This window comes from Pteropus medius, unplaced genomic scaffold (assembly GCF_902729225.1).
Source record: "Pteropus medius unplaced genomic scaffold, Ma_sr-lr_union100, whole genome shotgun sequence".
Classification (NCBI taxonomy): domain Eukaryota; kingdom Metazoa; phylum Chordata; class Mammalia; order Chiroptera; family Pteropodidae; genus Pteropus; species Pteropus medius.
Window position 1 is genome coordinate 30,360,432 of NW_024349800.1, and position 24,201 is coordinate 30,384,632.

General features: G+C 34.8%; 1 protein-coding gene and 1 non-coding gene across 2 annotated transcripts in view; both read right to left on the reverse strand.

Moving 5' to 3' along the window:
- The window catches only part of ACYP2 (acylphosphatase 2), a 115,198-nt gene that overhangs the window by 16,338 nt on the left and 74,659 nt on the right, over window positions 1–24,201 (reverse strand). The gene's annotated exons all lie outside the window — the stretch shown is intronic.
- Window positions 20,910–21,028, reverse strand: LOC120622431 (5S ribosomal RNA). Its single transcript, XR_005658481.1, has one exon. It is a non-coding gene; the product is annotated as a 5S ribosomal RNA (ribosomal RNA).

Below are 24,201 nucleotides of genomic sequence, written 5' to 3' on the forward strand. Positions count from 1 at the left end.
AACTAGTTGGCTACTTGGAATGTCATTATATTATTCTCTCTACTTTTCAGCATATTTGAAACTTTCTACAGTAAAAAGTTTTAAAAGTATCCAGTGAAGATAAAAATATCATGGTAGTTAATAAGTAATATATTATATGAAAGATCTAAATTAGTAACACAGAACTGAAATAACTGAAAGTTGCCTATACTAGAAAGTTTTGTGCTTGTGATTATAAAATAAATATCACTATTGGAACCAATTTACTAATTTCTTAATATACATACTAAAGGATTTGTATGTGTAAGCTTATAAATGCATGAAGTAGTTCTGGAAAAATAAATGAAAACTACTAAAAGTAGCTGCTTCCCAAAAGTAAGAACAAATATTTGAAGGAAAGGAAAGAAAGGAGTTTTTTCACTGAATATCCTATTGATCCTTGTGAATTTTTGTTCATTTGTTCATTATTGCCTCATTAGATAAGTATAATATGACTCAGTGATTCTGCTAAAAATTTTATCCTAAGGTAATAATTGAGGATGTAGGTAAAAGATTTTGCCTCAAGGATATTCATTCTATGTAACAGGAAAATATTTCAAGCAATTGAAGTATAAAATAATTCAGATTTGGTTAAATAAATTACTGTATTTCCATTTAAAGGGGTAATAACCATTAAAATTATTAAGATGATATTTTACTAACATATAAAGATGTTTGTAATATGATATTAGATTTTTAAAAAACAAATTACAAAACAAGGTGTATGGTATGACCCCACTTTCATAAGAAAATATCAACAAGAATATTTAAAAGCTGCAGAGTGATAATCTCCTGAAATAGTGGTTATCTCCTGAAATATGGGTAGTTTCATTATTTTCCTTTTTCTTTGCTTATTTTCAAATTCCTCCAATAAATACATATCAATATTTAGGCTTTGTGTAAAAGATTATGAAACTGAGGAAATGCCTAAAGAAATAAAAACAATTTTTGTTTTTTGTTTGAAAGAACCACCTGAATACAGAGAGAAATATATAATTTGGCTTTTGTGACCAAAGTTAAGGTCATTACGACGAATGACAAAATTTCATTAATGTCTTTTGCCAAGAAGTAATGGCATCCAGAGATAGACACTATCTACTATTTTACCAATGGTATCAAGTCTTTTCAGTGAGTTTAGTAACTCCAACATGCTAATGCAAGGAGTGATATTTTTCCCTGTGTATGTTTTTTATAATATTAAAAACTGTTAGATTAACTTATTTATGATGTATAATTAACAGAGGACAATGGTGGCTGAAATACCTGAACTAACAACAGAGATACAAGACATTCTGAGGGAGAGACTCCTACAGATTTTAATAGCTTATTAGGGCTGGATGGTGAAAAATTCTGTACAGCTCGCTAAGGATTTGGACTTTTTCTGCAAAGACACAGACCAAGTTGTATTTCAGAATGAAAATTCTAGGTACCCACAGTGGAAAGATTAGAGGGAATAAAAATTAAAAACAGAGTACACTTGGGGCATTTATAATTGTAATTTCTCTAAAGGAATTTTTCCTAACAAGGAAGAAAGGGTAAATACGAAAGCTATTTAAGTTTCAGCCACAATTTTTTTTTTTCCAAAAAAGGATATATGATAGGATAAATATAAAACCCGTATAGCAACTACTATATAAACTACTATAATTAGGGATATGCTTAATGTTGCATTTTATTGTCTGACTAAAGATTAATAAGAAATGATATTGAATCAGAACTTATTTTGTCCTTATCAAATACTCTATTAGGTAAATCAAGCAGGGCTTAGACGTTCATTATAAAACAATACATGCTGGCATCTTGAATTCACCTAAATAGAAGTCACTTAATATGTTAGATTCTATAAATCTGCTTAATCATTTGTCAGAGTTTGGTATTCCTGAGAAAGGAGACCATTAAATATAAGGCTGATCCTCACTGCAAGAGCTATCAGTTTTTCCCTGAGAGAGCCTGGGGCAGCCCATTCCTGGGGCTGCAGAAATAAAGCACTAGATTTCCCTACTCCTATCTTATTCCAGGATTTTAGGGAAAATGTTAAAAAATGGTTTTCTTCCCTGATCTAATACCAGAAGTTAGAAATAATAAAGAAGGACTAGTTTCCTTTTAAAATTAAAAACTATTGAAAAGATACTTATGAGATTTTCACCTCTGTCAAACAGTCCCACCGAGCTAGTCCTGTTTCTCATGGTTGGAGTGACAGTGAGATCTACCACAGACAATGAGATCCGAGTAGTCAGTTGTTACTGAAAAGTGTACTTGCATTTAGTTCACATTGGTCTGGCCCTCTTTTAGAGAGTACAGTTGAACAATTTAAGGGCTTATATAAATTTAACTTGAATAAATACAGCAGAGCAGCCCAGTATAGTCATCTAATAAAGCTGAATCATTTTAACTCAGGGTCAAAATAAACTTTATTGGAGTATTTATTAAGACCCAGGTTGTTTAGGTGAGGAGGTTTTTTCCTTCTCTTTCATACCTTACCTTGCACAGAACTTCGAAATAATATTAGGAGGCCTGAAACTCGGTCTGGAGAATTCAGGACCACTTCTGTTCAGGCTACCATGGCATTTCCTGTAACTGAACCCTGTGCCTTCCACTGCAAACTAAAATAACGTTGACAATGTAAAAATAATCCACATTATGAATAAGCTGTTAACAAAATTTAATTAACATGATGTTTTCCTTTTCCTGTTTTGGGACAATAAAGCTAAACACCATCATAAAGTGGTAAAAAAAAAAGTTTTGAAAGTAAAGACATTTTGTGACTTTACTGACTGTTTCTCTGGTGGAAACCGAATGTGGGTATTCGGTTTAGTTAAGGATATGGAATCTGGTGATCTTTGCTGTGGCAGCACAGCCTGCTGCTGCAGTTACACCATTCTCCTTTGTTAGAGAAAATGTTTTCGGTTTTATGTAATATTTTCTTTACCTGCAAATACTGTGGCTCATAAAAACAGTTTGAATCCTTATGCCTTCCTGTACCCAAGCTACTTTTTTATATAAAAAGTTAGTTTAAAAAATTTGACATTCTAAGTTTAAATAATTTTCAACAAAAAATGTTTAACGTCTCCAGATTTATCTTTTAGTTTCAGAGAACAATAATTTTATAGTCTTAATATGATGCTGGTCTTTGTGAAGCACAAGAGACAAAGCTAGTCTTTTGTACATGCTACAAATTCCTGTTTTTATTCCAAAAATAACCTTTGTAACTATTGGTAGTTCAGGTCTTCCTTCCCTGCCTACTTTGGCAGAGATGGCAGAGATGGCAGGAAGATTGTTGGGATATCTGCTCAGAAGTTTTCAGACATAGAGGTTTTGAAATATTAACTAATGACTTCAATGAGATTTTAAGTTTAACATCAGTAATTACAAAATCCACAGATTCTATGCTTCCCAAGGACTGTGTACCTTCCTTTGGATTTTTTTTTGGGCGGGGGGGTGGCATAAAGAGAGAACACTCAAATAATGTACAAGTAATTGTATTAAATCTTCTAAGGGTGCATTTAAAACACTGTGTTTAAATTATAGACAGGAACATTAAGATTTAGTAGTTCTCTATTGCATACTCAAATAGAGATGTTAAGGCATGCTCCCCACAGTTTGGCATTTATTCAAAATTGAGTTTGGATAGGCTCTAGTTTTATTAAATTTGAATAGTCAGTTGCTATAACAGCAGCATAAAGATAAAAGTAGCCAAAACAGCTTTGTTAGAGAGACATCTACCTACCACAGCTCCCACCTTGATCCTTTCTAGGCTTCCTGCTTTCCTAAACTCAATTATTTGTTCTTTTCAGATGAAAACAAGCTGACCCTTGCTAAGCATCTTCTTGTGAAAAGGTTCCTGACAAATGCAGTCTTTATAAAAGACTTCACAGTTGAAATGTGAACCCATGAGATTTTAGGAGCCCTAGCATTGAAAATCTCTTGTGAAAAAGGCATTAAGACTATTTTCTGTTTTACTCATTCATTCATTCATTCATTCAGCATCAACAGATGTTCACTGAGCCCTTGTTAATGTGCAAAGCAATATGAATGATTCAAAAATGTAGAAAGTATAGCTCTGTCTTTGAGGAATTTGCAGTCTTGAAGAAAAGAAGTGTGTAATGTGTATTCAACAACAGGGTCAGCCTGTCAGAACTGGATAATTTATCTACTTTTTCATTGTACAGATGAGGAAATTACAGCACAGAAGTGGTGAAATGACCAGCCCAAACCACAGAGCTGGCGTAGACATCACCTGGAATGGAAAGACCGCTGGCAAGCCACTTACTCCATCACTATTTATATCTTGGACAAATTACTTAACCCACTGAGTTAAGCCAGACCACAAAGGGCTGAACTGGCTTAAAAGGCTCATGAAAATGAGGACAGACTACCTTCAGGACTGCTTTCACTAGATTTACTATGTTCCAGTAGCAGGAAGTGTAAAGCATAGGTACAAGATAAAGATAAAAAGTGAACTGATGCAGGTTCTTGATGCTTCACTACTTCCTCACAGACCCTTGGCCAAAGTTCAGTGGTCGGTGCATCCCTCAGGGAGTGATAAACCTGCCAGGTCAGGACGCCATGGCCTTTCATACAGACTGTCACAGTTAATTACTTCAGTGTTCCATTTCTTATTGCTTCTTCAGACACAGCATGGACCAGCCTTGCCCTACCATACCTGTTAAACTTCAGTTTCCTCACCTATGCTATTTAATAATATACATACAGACTTATTCTAAGTCTTAGGCAAGATGGCCTGTGTAAAGTGCCTAACATGGTGCCCAACTCAGAGAAGGTGCTTCATAGATGATTTTCTTGGTTGAAGAAATCTTAGAATTTCAGTTTCCTGATTCTCCAACCTAATGCCCTTTTCAATACACAAATAATGGCAATTGCACTTCACAGGTATTGATTTTGTGCCTGTGGAATGACACATTAAAGGGCGAGATAAAACTCTTGATAATTTGCAGAAAGCACCGAATGTCTAGAAATCTTAACAAATCTCTTTAAATTTATTAGCCTATATTAGTTTATCAAAGTGACTGAGTTTATAATGAATTTACCATAATTGAGGGCTTTCTTTATCCTGGTAACCACGAGCTAAATGATACAAGAAAAAGAGAAGAAATTTCATTCAAAATAGCAAATGAAACAAAAAAGGGGGAGGAATAAACTTAAAGAATTGTCTATGACATTTATAAAGAAAATGATAAAGAATTTTATGAGCTATATATAAAGAAAATTACAAAGTCGTATTGGGATATATAAAACAAGATGAACAAATTGAGATATATATATCATGTTACTATATAGGAAAATTCACCATTTACTATTTGTTAATTATTAAAATTCTACACTAAAAATAAACCATGCTGATCTAGTTCCCAGTATATCCTAAGACGAAGTATATTAAATTAAAATAATTAAATAATTAAAGCAGTATGGGACATATAGAAATTAATATATTATATGAGTATTATAACATTAGGGAAAATAACTATTTAATAATTTCCTAATTATACTTTACTAATTGCCAAGAGAATTGCCTAACAAACCCAAAACATAACAGGAAGTGATTCAGGTCAGCTCTTTTACCACATACCAGAGTAAGCCCCTAGAGGATTAAAGAGTTTAATGTCTGCTTTAATTCTTAGCAAAGTTAGGAGAAAAAAGAATCAAATATTTATGAAATCTTTAGAAGGATAGTATCTTTGAAAAGCTTTTGGTAATAATGGACGTCACAAAGGAAATTTACAATTAGTTCAAAAACATCAAGTAAGAAGATGATTGTAACATTAAAAACCTAACAAAAGAAGAGAAACACAGTTGGGAAACATTTGTATTATTATGATAGAATATAAGTTAGTATATATAACATAAACTTATTCAAGTCTTCAAAAATATTAAAACTTCAAGAGATAAATGCTCAAATGATATAAACATACAATTCACTTACAAAGAAATGCAAGTAAATTATATACATTAATAAGTTCCTCGAAGTATATTTATGCTAGCAAAAAACTGGAAACAAAGGCCCAACATAAACTATACTAGATCAATTTGAAATAGGCTATTATATAGCCATTATAATTATGAAAACTGGAATAAATTGTTTTTATTTAATAGTGAAGGGAAGCCCAATAATAATTCCACTTATTATGCACATTGAAAAAGACAAAAGTGAAAACCACCACTGACACAGAATAATGGATTCATTGACACTATTTTTTCTGTAAATAAAACTGGGACAAAAGCAGAAACTAGCTATACTAGTGAGTAAACAATACTAGTTGTTGAACATTATGGATTCTAACACCTATTGTATTTTTCAACATAGATAAAAGCAAAAAGTTAGAAGAAACCAGGAATATTGTATCAAATGTGTAGCATTTTTTAGTGCAGCAGAACCTTACAGAAAGCACGTTTCCCACAGACGCTGGAGAACGCGAAACCACACCTTAGGAATCAAGTGTATGTGAGTTTTGCCACACTTTTTCCTACAGAGCCTTGTCCTGGGCTATTGGTATAATGTTTGTCTTCCTCCTTCCTCATGTTCCATTTTTACCAGAATACTTGTTTTAAAAGTTTGCCTGGATTTAAAAGATGTCTTCATCTTTCGCATGTGAATTTCTTTCTTATAATTCCTAATATATTTTGCTTTATTTTTTGGTCCTTTATCTTCTCCTTCACTGCTTCCCACATAAAAGGCATAATTTAGATTAGGAGTTAACTTGGAATAAGATATGGGTTCAAGTCCTCACTCAGCTGTGAGACCAGGCAAATTACTTAATTGCAAGCCTTGGACACCTTTATCTATAAGATGGAAATAATATTTCATAGGATAATTATGAGGTTTAAACTAAGGGAGATAATTCATGTAATGTACTTGGTGTAGTACCTACTTATAACATTATAAACTTTAAGGTAATAACATATAAATATGTTACTTGATATGTGATTCAAAATTCTGACTATTAAGAAAAAAAGAAAATCTTACGACCTTAAAATGGTCCTGCTATTTCTTTCAATACATTTAGTAGCTCAGATTTCCTTATAAGAGAGTCATGGCTTATCAAATATATGGTAGCTGAAGGAAACTGGACTTTGAGTGGTAAACACACAACAGAATATACAGATGTTAAATTACAATGTAAATCTGAAAATTATATAATTGTATTAACCAATGTTACTAAGAATATACAATGGTGTAACAATAGTCCCTTCAACAAGTGGTGTTGGGAAAACTGAACAGATACACACAAAAAAAATGAAACTGGATCACTCTCTTATACCATATACAAAAATTCAAAATGGGTTGAAGACATAAATGTAAGGCCTAAAACCATAAAACTCCCAGAAGAAAACACAGGCAGTAGACTATTTGACATCAGTCTGAGGAATATATTTTTGGATACATCCCCTCGAGCAAGGGAAACAAAAGCAAAAATAAACAAAGGGAACTTCATCAAACTAAAAAGCTGCTGCACAGTGAAGGAAAAGGAAACCATCAACAAAACATGTAGTGAATGGGAGAATATATTCACAAGTGACATATCCAATAATGGGTTGATATCCAAAATATCAGTATTTTTTGATACAACTCAATAACAAAAATAATTGATCAAAAAATGGGCAGAGTAACAAAATCCAGTAAGTACAATTCAACAGTAAGGCATATACATATAGCATTGTGTGTTCACCACCCATAGTTAGATTTCTTTCTGTCACCACATATATGACTCCTTTTACCCCATCTTCCTCCCCCTTCATTAACCAACATCACCATAATAAAATAAATTTTTTAAAAAACTGGAGATAAAGCATTGTTTATTGCTCTATATTTGTAGCTTTGAATGTGTTTATTAAAAATGTCAGATTTTTTTTTAAATGAGCAGGGGACAAGAAAAGACATTTCTCCAAAGAGGACATACAGATGGGTAACAGACATATGAAAAGATGCTCAACATAACTAATTATCAGGGAAATGCAAATCAAAACCACAATGAAATACCACTTCACACCAGTCAGAATGGCTATTATCAAAAAGTCAACAAATATCATGTGTTGTCAAGGATGTGGAGAAAAGGGAACCCTTGTGGACTGTTGGTGGGACTGCAAATTAGTGCAACCACTCTGGAAAACAGTATGGAGATTCCTCAAAAAACTAAAAACAGCTCTACCATAATATCCAGCAATTCTACTGGGTATTTATCCAAAGAAAACAAAGACACTAATTCAAAAGGATATATATACACCCCTGTGTTCATTGCAGTATTTTTTACATAGCTAAGATATGGAAACAACCTAGGTGTCTCTCAATAGGTGAATACAGAAGATGTGGTATATGTGTAATAGAATATCGCACAGCAATAAAAATGAAATCTTGCCATTTGAGATAACATGGATAGGCTTTGAGAGTATTATATTAAGTGAAATAAGTCAGAGAATGACAAATACCTTATGATCTCACTTATATGTGGAATCTAAAAACAAAACAAAAAACAAAACTAGACTCAGAGACCAAAGGATGGTTATCAAAAAGGAGAGAGTGGGAGGTTGGGAGAAAAAGGTGAAGAGGACTATACTGTCATAAGCTTGCATGGTGACAGATAATTACTAGAATTAGTGGGGTGATTACATTGTAAGATGTAAAAATGTCAAATCACCATATTGTATACCTAAGGCTAATACAACTAATATAATATTGTATACCAACTATGATTAAGTAAAAAAAATAATAATAAAAGGAAAGTTCCCTTATTTTTCTGTCCTGTTTGCCTTTTTAAAGATGCCTTGAATCTTTCCTGTTTGCCTTTTTAAAGATGCCTTGAATCTTTCATAGAATGGTACTATGTGTAAAAAATAGATGTACCACATTCTTTAATCACAGCACCTATATGAAAATTTTCATTGACTAAAATTGGAGAAAAGACAAAGAGGAAACACTTATTCAGCCCTGGCTTTATGTTTTTAATAGTCCAAGAACCTCATTTCAACTACCGAAGGCTGCAGAGTGATTGAAAACAAAATATACAACTATTTGATATAGTTCATGTTTAAACTTTTGAAAATGAAAATGCATCTCAGTTGAAAAGTTCAGGTAGGGAGGAAGGAGCATTTTAAGGGAATTAAAAGTTGTAGCTCAGGCTCAAAGTAACCATGGTTGGCAGAAAATCAATGCTTTCCATCTTGTGTCTTAGCTAGTGTCGGTGACGAGTTTTCTGTATATGTGTTTTTTAAATAACTCTTTGAAATCGATAAGTGTAATATGAACATTACTTCGACTTTATTTGAATTTATTTGAATTTCAACAGCTACCAACAGATGTACTTAGGATGAATAGGGCCCCGATTCCCAAACAGCACAGTATTTCAAATCTATTTTAGACTCTGAAATTAGAGCCGATTCCAGGAAGAAAGCTCTGAACCTTTTCCCCAGCTGCAGAAAAAAACTCCTCCTGTGGCCCCTCTGACTTACACCAAGGGAAGCTGCTTGAAAACATGTTCTTCTGCCAACAATCATCTTATCATTGTAACCCACAAATGGAAAAATAAACTGTTGGCTCCTCTTCAGAAAACCTATTCTCACATCCCCCAGAACCAGGCAGATAAAGAAAACCATAGAGTTCTTTTAATTTCTTTCTCATTTTCCAAAATGATTTTAGTATTTTTATTATCTCCGTGAACTTATAAAATGGGGCTTATATACTAACGAGTTACTACTAACCTTCTCCAAAATAAGTAATTCATTCAAGGTTCTAGTACCACTCGCTTCCCCCCACCACTTTCTTAGGACTTTGCTCCATTGGTTAATTCCCACTTGCCTAAACTAATTCATTCTCCCTCACACTGGTTTCTATCCCTCACTGGAAAGTAAAAACCTCTAAACTGAATTCACCTCTAGCTATTGCCCTATCTTATTTCTTCCTGTCACACCCAAGCTTCTGGAGCAGACAAATCCCTATTACATAAAATGGAAATTCTGACATTGCTTTCAGACATAATAACATCTTTATTAGGTGGTTCTTTGTGCCAGGCCCTCTTACAGGCCTTAATTTTTTTTTTCTTGATTAAAAAGTTCATGAATAATTAATGTTCATTATAACAAATCAAGTAATACAGAAACAGATAAAAACAGCATCAATACCTCCCCTGCCCAACCTTCATATCTTATTTGTCACAAACACCAGGAGAGAGAAGAATTACTGACCCTATTTTATAGATGAGAAAACTGAGCCTGAGAAAGGCTCAGAGTGTACACTGCAGTGTTTAAGAGGAAGAGCTTTGGGGTCTGATTGCCTGGGTTCATTTCCTGACTTTGCCATTTATTGTTTATGAGCAAATTACTTGTTATTTCTGTGCCTCAGTTTTCATAAGTGAAAAATGGGACTAGTCATAGTACCTAGTTCATAGTGTGTAGTGAAGGTGTAATGTGCCAAACATAAAAATATTGCTGTTTCTAAAAAAAAAAAAAAAAAAAGATAAAGAGATATTATTTTTAAATGACAGCTGAGAAGAAAAACTAGGAATTAGGGCAAAACTCTGTTCGCCATTATGCAATTGCTATAGAGTCTGAAAGAGTTTTTAAAGCAGCTGGAAATTTTTACTTAAAAAATACGCTCTTATTGCAATGATCACATCATCAATGCACTTTGCTTTTTAAGATCACACCGTTTTTTTAAAAATCTAATATTATTTCAATTCTTCATGATTAACTAAATTTTATTCATTTGATATAGTTTCAATTTCATTATTTTTAGTAATTTTATCAATTACACTAGAGGGATTATGTATAACATTTTAATGTTTTACACTACATTTTAAAATTTTCGTAATGGCTCTGGATGATTTGGGTCACCCCTGCCATCTGGCTCTACCACCCTGAGGCCAGTTTGCCCTGCCACTACCCTACCCAGGCCTTTATAGCCTCTTAGTTTCATTAGGCACCATAATGTACATTTGTTCTCTGAGTGCTATTTTAGTAGGAAATGATTAAATCATAGTTATTAACTTTCCCAAGGTAAATCATTACTCACACCCTGGTAACTCAAATATTTTCTCCCCACTTCTTTGTATTTATATGCTATTTCTAAGAGGCAATAGAGATGACTGCAGCTGTAAAACTACTCGGTTAATTCCTCAAAGCCTTTCTTTTTTTTTTTCTGGCATTCCTTTTCCATAGTTCAATAGACTTTCTATGGGAAACAGAGGAAATTAATAAAGTATACATCTTCTCTTGTCTACGAACATTCTTTCCTGCCTTAAGAAGGTAACAGATTGTATTAAGGCCCTCAGCTCTCTAAACTAAGTGGCCTGGTCTGAGGAACAGTAGTTCTGCATGCTAAATCACTAAACAAACATATTTGTTTAAAGAATTTTAGTCAAGAGGGAAAGATCCCTTTCAAAACAAGAACTGAACAATAATATTTGAGTCAAAGGAAAATAAGACTGTACAACTAACAGGCTCTCTTCATTCATCTTATATTAAGTTTATCTTTTAAAACATCATGCTTTTTCTGTTTCCCAGATAATTTAAATATTTCACAATTCTATGATATGCAGATTTGTGGCTAAATTGTACTTTTCCCCCAAAAAGCATATTTTTCTTTATTTTTTTTTCTTTCTTTCCATCCTCCTTCTCTCTTCTTTTCATCTTTCTGTTTCTGCTTTGGTTGACTAGATATTTCAGAGATTTTATATTATCTTTATTTCCCGTTTTTAAAAATTTATAGCCAGAATGTTTCAAGTCCCAGATTAAAATAGTATTTTGTTCTTTTCAGTAGTTTCTAGTCCATACTCTAGGACACAAGCAGAACGGCAGACCCCAAAAGAAAATAACGTTTCACAATGAACTCAAAGGTATTATCATTAAAAAACATTTACGATCCTCATTTTTGATCAGCTAATATATGTATAACTTTCTTCTGAACACTTTGAGAAAAAAAGTAATATAATACAGGGTCTCTGAAATTAAATAATAATGAAATTCTAAAGCTGTCTGCCTTCTCCCTGATTTTAGCCAAAGGTGGCATCGCTATAAAATTAAGCCAAACAAATGATGCTGTAGATTGTACTGCCTTTATTTGCACTGCTTGGACCCTGTTTGTTTCCAGGGCCTTGGTCTGGTTACTAACACCTGGATTTCTAGCTATTTTACTCACTGTGCTCTGCATATGGCCTGTGGACAACTGCTGGGCATTAGTTAATAAGGTTAAGGGAGAGCAGCAGTGGGCCACTTGGTCCATGTGATTTATGCAACTCCACTGTTCTTCCTGCTCTTCTGGTAAACTATTGCTGCCTGCTACTGACCATATCCACTCTCCACCCCTACCCCCACCCCTCTGGCTAGCCTGCTGGGGGTACATTTTCAAGGCCACTGTCAGCTCAGCTTTCTGGTACTTGGTAAACAAAGACCTCCATAACCCGTCATGGACTCAGGTTTCCTGCCACAAAGACCTTAGCTCCTCATGGCCACCACCACAATTACCCAGGAACCCTATGGGTTGGCTGAGAGCCTGCAAGGAAGGGTACTTACTCTCTCAGGGGTAATGGGAGGAGAAATACTTTTCTCAGGATTGAGATGGGAGAACTGAAGGTAGCTGAAATGTTAACTATACTGCCTAGAGAAGGGTTCTTTAAAGAAACAAGGCAACTTTGGATATTTTCTTTCTTGTTTTCATATGACCTAATTTATGTGGAAGATTAATACTATGTCCTTAGTTTCACTAGTATTCAATAAAATCCTGTTACTTTCTCCGTTTCTGCTTATTGGGAAGATTCAGCTTATAGATTTGCTTTTGCTTTGAATTAGGAATATTTGGAAGAATATCGGCCTCTTTCCCATATAATACAGACTTATGCAAATATTCATAACAGTTTTCAACTTGTTTCTGTTAAAACTATCTTTAGAAATACAATGTGAATAACCTCATCTTGTTAGACTCTGAATACTTTGGAAACTGTTGTCTTCATGGAAAAGTAACCTACAAAAATTGTGGCTCTGATTGTCTTGACAATTTACCCTGGTAACAACTTAGTAATTGATGTGTATATTTTCCTAAATAGTAAAAATATTTGTAAAATTTATCTGTAAAATTGGAAGTGCACCAATGGCATATTTATCTTTCCGCAATGGTAAAATAAAAGCATGTCAGTCAGAAAAAACAAAAGTAAAAAGATAGAAAATAACAAGGGTAGGGTAACCTCAGAAGCATGGCAGTGTGAGAGGACCCCTTGAAGTGACAACAAGTTGAACAGCTATAGTTCAACGGATTCCTTGCTGAACACACAAACACTTCTGAGAGATCTGTGCATCAAAACATCTGAAGGTGGGCAAAAGGGAGGAGGGAAGGAAGAAGAGCAGACGGGTGCCACAGATGCAGCCCGGAGCTCACTGCTGGACTCAGGAGAAGAGAGGCATCGGGCTGCAAGTGCGTACTCTGTCACCCTGAGCATTCCTGCCTGAATGATCAGCATATAATACTGCTGAACCCAGCTGTTGGGGCAGAGACTGAATACAGAAGTGCTATAGCTGTGTTCCAGCAGCCGCCATTCCCAGGCAGAAAACAAAGCCATAGAGCCTGACTGCACCCTCCCAGAGCTCACCTCCTTGTACCCTCCTAGAGTTAGCACGTGGCCCTAAAAGAAACTGCAGTAGTGAATGCCTAATAAAGCAGAATATCTACAGCCCTGAGAACTGGAAAGACAGCTCGTGAGCAGCAGACACACACAGTGGCTAATCCCAGTTACAGGGTTGGAGATACAGATATGAGACAGCTGAGGTCTGGCAGTCGCCATTACTGGGAGGAAAACAAAGCCACAAACACACCAGTGACCTCTTCCATCCCACCCTGCCCCCGCCCCCATTGAGGCTGAAACAACTAGGGTTACTTGGGACACCCATGCAGTATATCACTACATCTCGCTGCTGGGGCAGTGCTGAATTTCACAGGCTTGCCAACCATATTCTCCTACCAGTGTGGTGCCCTGAGACTGAGGCAAGCTGGTCACAGAAGAGAGACCCACCTCCCCAGGGAATACAAAGCATTTTTCACTGCCCAGCATAGATCCAAGAAACCAAAGCAGTGCAAGGGCAAATAAAACACTTGGCGTGTGTGCGCCACCTACTGGAATGCAATATAAAAACCTCATCAACCGGCTAACGAGGTATCACTCTTAACAACAATAATTATTATTACAATGAAAACAGAGTTCATTCCCATAAATGCCTAGGCAGAAAAAATAATCCATCAAATACCGTGAACAGCCAAGATAACAAGGCAGCTCAAGAAGAAAATGAAAAATCTCCAGAAAATAAACTTAAAGACATGGAAATATGTGATTTAAATGACATAGAATTCAAGATTACAGCTCTGAAAAAAACTCAACAGGATGCAAGAAAACTCAGGCAGTTTAATGAACTCAACAAACAAAAGAAAAACTTTACCAAAGAGACTGAAACTTTAAAAAAGAACCAAATAGACATTCTGGAGCTGAAGAACTCAATAAAAGATGAAGAATGAAAATAGTGAGCTTAGGAAATAGAGCTGACCAGATGGAGAAAAGAATTAGTGATATTGAAGACAGAAATCTAGAAATGGCACAGATGTAAGAGACTTGAGAGTGGGAAAAAAATGAAAAAATTCTACAAGAATTCTTTCTGTTTCCATTAGAAAGAGCAATGCAAGAATAATGGGAATACCAGAAAGAGAAGAGAGGCAGCCTACTCAAACAAATGATCTACGAGAACTTCCTAAACCTATGGAAAGGATCTGGATTCTCAAATCCAAGAAGCAAACAGAATATCTAATTATTTCAATCCAAAAAGGCCTTCTCCAAGGCACATTATATTAAAACTGTCAAAAATTAATGACAAAGAACTCTCAAGGCAGCCAGAGGAAAGAAGATGGTGACCTACAAAGGAAATCCCATTGGATTACCACTGGATTTTTACTCAGAAACTCTCCAAGCTAGGAGGGAGTAGAATCAAATATTCAAACTATTGGAAGAGAAATTACCAGCCAAGAATAATATATCCAGCAAAGTTATTCTTTCAATATAAAGAAGAAACAAAGACCTTTCCAGACATTCAAGAGCTGAGGGAATTTCCCACCACAAGGCCTGCATTACAGCAAATACTAAAGGGGGTTATTCTACCTGAAACAAAAAGATAAAAGGATATAAAACTATGAGCAAGATGACTAACAGAAGCAGAAAATTAGAACTCTTATTCAGAACAGAGCACTATACACTTAAATATAATGTAAAGGTTAAAGGAAGTAAAATAAAAAAAAAGAGAAGGCAATAGCTACTGTTAACTCAGGAATTAACTCACAGCATAAACAGAGATAATTTGTGACAACAAAAGTATAAAAAAGGAGGGATAAAGTTCTGAATTTGCAAAGGGGAATGGAGATCAGATACATGCAAAAGAGAAAGGACTACCATATATATGAAACTTTCCTTTATATAAACTTAATGGTAACCACACAAAAAAAATCCAGAACTGAGACAGATGACATAAAAAAAGAGGAAATAGAGGAAAAAAAACATAGACTACCGCCAAACCCAAATAACAGATAGAAACACAAGGGCAACAAAACAATGGAGACATTGAGCTACCAGAAAACAAAACATAAAATATCTATAGGAAATCCTCATATATCACGGAGTAGCAGATTAGACAAAAAACAAAACCCAACCATACAGTACCTTCAAGAGACACATCTCAGCTGCAAGGACAAATATAGACTCAATGTGAAAGGGTGGAAAACGATACCTCAAGCAAATGGCATCCATAGAAAAGTGGGTGTAGCCATACTTATATCTGATGAAATAGACTTCAAGATGAAAAAGGTAACCAGAAACAAAGATGGACATTTCATAATCATAAATGGGACAATACATCAAGAAGACATATTAGTTATTAATATGTATTCTTCCAGTTAGGGAGCACCAGATATATAAAGCAACAACTAACTGAACTAAAGGGAGAAATGGACAAAAATACAATTACAGTAGGGGATCTAAATACCCCACTGACAGCTATGGATAGATAGTTCAAACGGAATATCAATAAGTAAATATCGGCCTTAAGTTACATGTTAGAACAAATACAAAATCAACATTCACAGAGCCCTTCATCCCAAAACACCAGAATATACATTCTTCTCTAGAGCGCATAGAACATTCTCAAGGATAGACCATATGTTGGGACCCAAAACTAGCCTCAAAAATTGAAGAAGCATATTCTTCAACCACAATGCTTTGAAACGAGATCAACTGCAAAAAGAAAGTGGGAAAACCCACAAGTATGTGGAGATTAAACAACATGATACTAAAGAACAATAGGGTCAAAGAAGAAATATAAGGAGAGATCAGAAGACAGAGAAACAAATGAGAATGAAAACACATCAAAACTTTTGGGATACAACAAAAGCAGTTAAGAAGAGGAAAGTTTATATCATTACAGGCCTATCTCAAGAAACAAGAAAAATCCCAAATAAACAACCTACATTACATTTTAAAGAACTAGAAAAAAAAAAAAGAACAAATGAAGCCCAAAGTTAGCAGAAGGAAGGAAATAAAAATTAGAGCAGAATTAAATGAGAACAAAAAGACAACAGAAAAAATTAAGGCAACAAAGAGCTGATTCTATGAAAAGATTAATGAAATTGACTAGCCCGTGGCTAGACTAAAGAAAAAAGAAAAAATAAGAAATGAAAGAGGAAAAGGTACAACAGGTACCACAGAAATACAAAAGATCATACAAGAATACTATATGCCATCAAATTCAATAACCTAGAAGAAATGGACGAGTTCTTAGAAATATGTAACCTTTCTCGACTGAATCACAAAGAACTGGAAATTTTAAATAGACCCATCGACAGTACAGAAATTGAAACATTCATCAAAAATCTCCCAAAAAGTAAAAGTCCAGGACTAGATGGCTTCACCAGTGAATTCTACCAAAGATTCAAAGAAGATTTAATATCTATTCTCAAACTCTTCCAAAAAAACTGAAGAAGAGGAAATTCTTCCTAACTCATTTTATGAGACCGACATAACCCTGATACCAAAAACTGGTAAAGAGAACACAAAAAAAGAAAACTACAGACCAATATCTCTGGTGAATACAGATGCAAAAATCCTAAACAAAATACTAACAAATCGAATATAGCAATACATTAAAAAGATTATGCATCACAATCAAGTGGGGTTCACTCCAGGGGTGCAAGGATGTTTTGACATATGCAAACTGATCAATGTGATACAACACAAACAAAATAAAGAATAAAATCATATGATCATATCAATAGATGCAGAAAAAGTGTCTGTTTGGGTTCTCTCCTCATTTTTTAATTGGATTGTTTGTTTTTTGTTGTTGTTATGTAAGAGTTCTTTATATATTTTGGATATTAGCCCCTTATCAGAGGCATTGTTTGCAAATATCTTCTCCCATTCAGTTAGTTGCCTCTTTATTGTGCTGATGGTTTCTTTTGCTATGCAGAAGCTTTTTAGTTTGATATCATCTCATTCATTTATTTTTCCCTTGAGGTCAAATTCATAAAATCCTCTCTAAAACGAAGGTCCGTGAGTTTAGTACCTATATGTTCTATGCAATTTATTGTTTCAGGTCTTATATTTAGGTCTTTGATTCATTTTGAGTTAATTTTGGTGTGTGGTGACAGATAGCAGTTAGACATACAAAAAGATACCCCCCATGCACACCTGTAAGAATGGTTATTACCAACAAGACAAGTAATAACAAGTGTTGGAGAGGTTGTGGGGGAAAAGGAACCCTCATACATTGCTGGTGGGAATGTAAACTGGTGCAGCTACTAAGAAAAATAGTATGGCGGTTCCTCAAAAAGTTAAGAATAGAATTACTATATGACCTAACAAACCCTCTTCTGGGTATCTACCCCCCCAAATTTTGAAAACATTTATCTGTAAAGATATATGCACCTTGATGTTCACTGAAGCATTATTCACAGCAGCTAAGACATAGAAACAGCTTGTGTTTTTAAATAGATGATTGGATAAAGATGTGGTACATATATACAATAGAATGTTACTCAGCCATAAGAAAAGATGAAATACTACCATTTGTCACAACATGGATGGATCTTGAGATCATCGTGCTAAGCAAAATGAATCAGACAGAACAATGAGAACTATATGGTTTACTCATATGTGGGATATAAAACTGAAAGCAACAAAAGAACAAGACAAACAAACAAACAAAAACTCATAGAGACAACAGTTTAGTGGTTACCAGAGGGGAAGGGGGGAAGGTGAGGAGGTAGAAATGGGGGAAGGTGATAAGGTAGAAGGGGGTCAAATATATGGTGACAGAAGGAGATTTGACTTTGGATAGTGAACACACAATGCAATATACAGACGATGTATTATTGGATTGTACACTTGAAACCTGTATCATTTTATTAACCAATTATCACCTTAATAAATTTAATTTTTTTAAAAAAGGTAGAAAAGTACACAGAGAAACTAGAATGTTCATAGACTGCTGGTGAGAGAGTAGGTTGGTACAAATACTTTAGAAAATTGTTTAGCAGTAGCTATGCACACTCTCTGATCCAGCTCTAGAAATATACCCAATAGGAATGCATACACATATTCACAAAGACATGTATAAATGTGTTTATAACAACACCATTCTAATAGTTAACACTGAAAACTGCCCGATATCCATCACTAGAAAAAGTAAACAAGTTTTAAAATATTGACAAATGGAATACTATGAGAAATAAAGAACTATGCCTACATGCAGTTAAATGAATGAATTTTACAAACATGATGTTGGATGAAAGAAGCCTGATGCAAGAGTACATGCTATATAATTCTATTTATATATGAAATTTAAGAATAGGTAAAACTAATTTATGGTGATGGAAGTCCCCAAATAGTGATTACTACCAAGAACAGTGAAGGGTGTGAGGTTTTACCCTACTTACAAACTAACAAGTTAGCCTGCCTACTTCATGGATGCTGAGTCAGAGACTGAGGACCTTACAACACAATAGCCAGTGTCAGTATTTGTACCAGCTTTTTGAGCCTGAATTCTTAATTCTGCATATGATGACAGTTAGGTGACACTAGCACACACAGTGAGTTGCATTGTAGGAAAGGAAACCTGGGTTTGAGGAACCTGCATTTTTTCATCATGGGAAGCAAGCATGCTTGCCCTTTGCTTTGAAGGAAGATATTATCTTTATTATACTGAACAGTAAGTAAACCTCTACCCTTTTCTACCTCCCCGCCCTCCCCTTTTCCCTCTGGTAACCACTAAACTGTTGTCTAGGAGTTTTTGTTTGTTGCCTTCAGTTTTATATCCCACATATAAGTGAAATCATATGGTTTTCAAATTTTTTTGACTTATTTTGCTTAGCATGACAATCTCAAGATCCATCCATGTTGTCACAAATGGCAGGATGTCATCTTTTCTTATGGCTGAGTGACGACAGTCCATTGTATGTATGCACCACATCTTCTTTATCCAAGTACTTTGCTCTATAAGAGACACAATCTCTTTTCTCAAGGCTATAAGAAATCCTGTCCTTTGCTCTGGAGGGAAAACACTATCTCTGTCTTCCAAGGCTACTTACACAGATACTTGAAAAGATATTCTGAACAAAGGCAGTTAATGTCTGCTCACAAGTTGTGCAGAAACATCAGCAACCCATGAGAACTGTCTCCCAACTGTTCGGAGGTAGGGGTGGGTACCTATTTACAGGAAGGGAATATGAGGATAGATTCTGAAGGGCTGGTGATGATCTGGGTCTTGATCTGGGTGCTGGATACACGGAGATTTTCAATTTGTAAAACTTCACAGAGTGAAGTGTGAAACACTTCAATATGTATGTTATACATTAACAAAATATGCTTATGAAAAACAAAAATTAAAAAGAAACCCAAAGTAAGCAAAGAAAAAATTAAAAAACAAAAAGACCATCATTTTTCTGGAACCTCAAAGCTAGAAAATGATTGGCCAATTTCAAAGTATATTTCAGATCTTTCTGAGTAGGCCATGAGAACATATATAGAATTTCTAATAGGGATCATTTACTATGCCACATTTAAATGGCTAAAATCCACTTTCTAAGAATAAAAAATGCTCAGTTATCTAGGTATGGGCCATCGACTTTCAGTACTTAGTGTTCCTATGTGTTCCTACTCGTTTTACCAACTGACCTTTATCAGAATTCTTCAGTTATAAACAGTTCATTAATCATAGCTTGTGATTTTGCATTTTCAAAGCTCAGTTTTTCCAGCTGAATAAACGATAATATCCACATATTATTTAGTTCTGTTGTTCAGCAAGGATAATGCTATTCTAAGGATTGGCCCTATCATATAGTACTTGCTTTTTCAGATGGTCTGTATCAAAGTTTCATATTTTTTTAGGCCTCCCTCTTTGAGGTATAAATATTTCACTCAATAATTAAGAGTTAAAAACAGAATTTCAAACCACACCTTTGGCACATGCCATCGAAGACTGCAGTATTAATAGCAACAAAACCTTCTGTAAAACTGTAATGGAATCATTTGGTTTGGTGTATTTGAGCAAAATCTTTCCATTTCTGTGTAGCAAGGTATTTGGGGATAATAATAATTCAATGTTGAAAATACGACAGGGTTTTTTTTTTACATAAAGGATATAAAAATATTTACTAGATAAGATTAATTTGTTGCCTTTGAAACATAAAGTAAATTTAATTATCTAGGGGTTTTAAATTCTTACTATCAATTCATTTTGCACATTATAATTTTATTTTATTTTATTTTTATTTTTTTTAGGCGAGGCAACCCTTGGTTGATCTCACAGATTGCAAGGACTTTGTCAGCCTACGCTCTCTTATTTTTATTTATTTATTTATTTTTTTACGCCTACAGCACCTGGTCTTCCTAGGTGGTCTCCCATCCAAGTACTAACCAGGCCCAACCCTGCTTAGCTTCCGAGATCAGACGGGATCAGGCTTGTTCAGGGTAGCATGACCATAGACTTGCTCATTATAATTTTAAAATGCACTCATATAGATGGCTTGCCCAGTATTTTCCAATGACAAAATTTTCTCTTCACTATTGGTATCTAGAAGCATAAGAGATATAGGATACTTTGATTTATATAAAGGGGTCCAAAATTCAAGTTTATCTATCTCACCAAGATAGATGAGGACAGGAAAGGTAATAGGTAGGATTTTCAAATTTAGCATGAAACTAGAGTCTAAACCATTAAACTAACAGTGTGCCGAGTTACAATCTGGGGCACGTGGGTTTTAAGGGGACTCTACCATAAGTTGTAGGCAAACCACTTAATTCCAAAGACACAGTTTTCCTCATCTTTTTAATAACAGGTTTGAAACATCACTTCTTCTAAATCTGAAGATTTACCTACCCCTTAAATATAAGGTTTCCACAAGTTTTGGGGGCCTCCACTGGCTTGCTTTCTCTGTACTCTTCCTGAGTGACAGCCACTGCCAGAGCTTCTGCTATCACCTTTGAGATAAAGACTCTTAAACTGGGATCTCTCATCCTTACTCCAGAACAGGGTCTGACATGTCCATTTGCACAGTGTTTCCAGAATTACTCTCTTTCATTTCCATTTTCACTTCCACATCTACATTACTGGAAATCTCCACACTGCCCTTCCTGAATCTGATCTTTATCTTCCCATCATTCATACTATTCACAAAGTTATCAATTCTCTTTTGCACAAATATCGTTGTGAATGTAACACTGTCTGCAAAAGAAAATCCAAACACCCTACTATTGTATTCAAGATCAGTTACAACCAAGCCTCTGCCTAACATTCTTGCCAGAGTCCACTCACATGGCAATCCTTGCTATTTATTCTTCAAGCAACTCATGTTCAGTCCTCCCTTTGCTCATGATGTTCACTTTACCTTAGATTCTCTTCCTTACCTCTTTATCTATGGAAATCCTACTATTCCTTTTAAATTTAATTCAAATGCCATCTCCTCTACACAACCTATAAAATCTCTTACCTCATACAGCATACACTTTGATTGGATCATTTTTTGTTGTTATTGCGTTGTATAGCATACACTTTGTAGCATTTATGTCATGCAAATTTATAGTGAAGTTCCTTCTACACATTAGTAGTTTTTATATGTCTTTGTCACTCAATTTTAGGTTATTCAGGAGCCGAGATCATGTTTTAGTTATCTTTTTTCTTCTGTGATGAATAAGACATAGTCCCTGTGTCAAGTAGCCTATAATCTAGCTTAGAAGACAATTAATATACAGTGAGGGAAATGCTAAAATAAATGCAAGCATAGGGTGCTATGAGACCACATAAGAGGACTGTTTCCCTCACCTGAGGGTTAGAGGTATCAGGGAAGGCTTATGCTATAATAAGAGGTGGCTTTTTAAGTTCCTTTATAGACACTATACTAGACTATAAGTTTCTTTAGAGTAGGGCTCTAGCTTTTTCCCTATGTATTTCTAGGGTATAGCATTGTATCTAACACAAAATAGACACTCCAAAATTACTTAATGAATGTGTAAATAAAAGATGCCCAAGTCTTTTATAGCTCTAAATGTGTAGAGTATGAATCATATTATTCTTCTGTAGTACTTTTAATTCCACTTATCAGAGGGTCAATAAATAATAACTGATGGGAGAAAAAGAAAACCTAATTTAAAAGATTAATATATTTTTAGGCTTGAATTAGCTGGCATGGCTGCCCAAATAATTCCTAAGAAAGAAGAGCCAGAGCAGAGACTTGAGTCAAATCCCTACAAGTACCTTGGTTTTAACTCTCAGAAAAGAGTGATATGTGGATAAATTAGCTAAATTATTAATTAAAATAATTTGCCAAATGGCTTAGATTTTTCCCATTCATACACAAATTTTCTTAGCATGTAAAACACTTACTACTTTTGATGTTTATTAATGAAAGTTATGATACAAAGTCCAAAATCAGAAGTATACAGTACTAATAATACGTAATTGCCTATGTTTTTTTCTTTCAAATGTTGTAAACATATTATGACCTTTAAGATCTGAATACCACCCACAAATGAATATAAGATACAGTGGTATTTATGATATGGCTACTGTTCGTTCAAATCACTTTGCTAAAGGCATCATCACAGCTAAAGCATATTTTTAGGTGTTCAGTGGACCCAACAACCTTTCTGCTTTAATTCCAGAAGTAACCAGCAGAAGACATTGCACTTTGTCCTGGAAGACCAAATGGCAGAGGTCTTTTGGGGTGGAAAAGGAATTATGTCATTGTCTAGAAATCTTTGATAAACTCGGCTCCTCAGCAACAGCCAGCTGGGGAAAGAATGCACAGCCAAGCAGCACATGTGAGGTCCTAGAAATGGGATGGAAAAGAATGGGAAAATCTCAAGGAGAAAGCACAGTGGAAGGGAAAAATAATCATAAAAGAAACTTTCAATGTTAGTTTTGTATACCCAAAAGAACATTGATGTAAGACCTAAGAGGCAGTGATTTTTTTTTTTTTTTAGTTCCAGCTTATTTTCTAAAATTATTTTGGGACTTCCAGGGGAAACTGCAATCTCCCTGTGGTTGGAATTTATTAGTCCTGATGGGACGGAGGTAGACTAGGAAGTCTAAAGTCTCCTTTTAGAGCTTTGATCTGTCATTCTAGGAAAGCTGCAGATATACACGTTTGGGGTTTTGCTATTATTTGGAAATATGGTTTAATTCAATAAAGCAGAAATAGATGGATGCCTTCTTAACTTCTTAAAATATAGCTGGGTCCTAAAGTGACCATTGTGCTTACTGGGGTAAAAGTAGGCAACATTCCCACAAAGGTCAAGGTCAAAGAAGGATGCTCACTTGTCACGACTATTGCTTAATAGTACTCAGTACTGGATGTTAGACGATACATTTAATAAGAGAAAGAACTAGAATTACATAAATTTAGAGAAGGATATAAAACTATCACAGTTTGTGATTGTTATGAGAAACCTGAGATATTCAACTGAAAATGTACTATAAACAAGAAAATTAAGGTAGTGTGATACAGAATTACTATATACCAATAAATTTCAGATGAACAAACATAGCAAGTTAGTAGAAATGGGGGAAGACTCCATTGTAACAGCAACAGTCAAAGATGAAATATCTAAAAAAATTTAGAAATATGTAAGATTTATGAATACAATTCTAAAGCATTCCTGA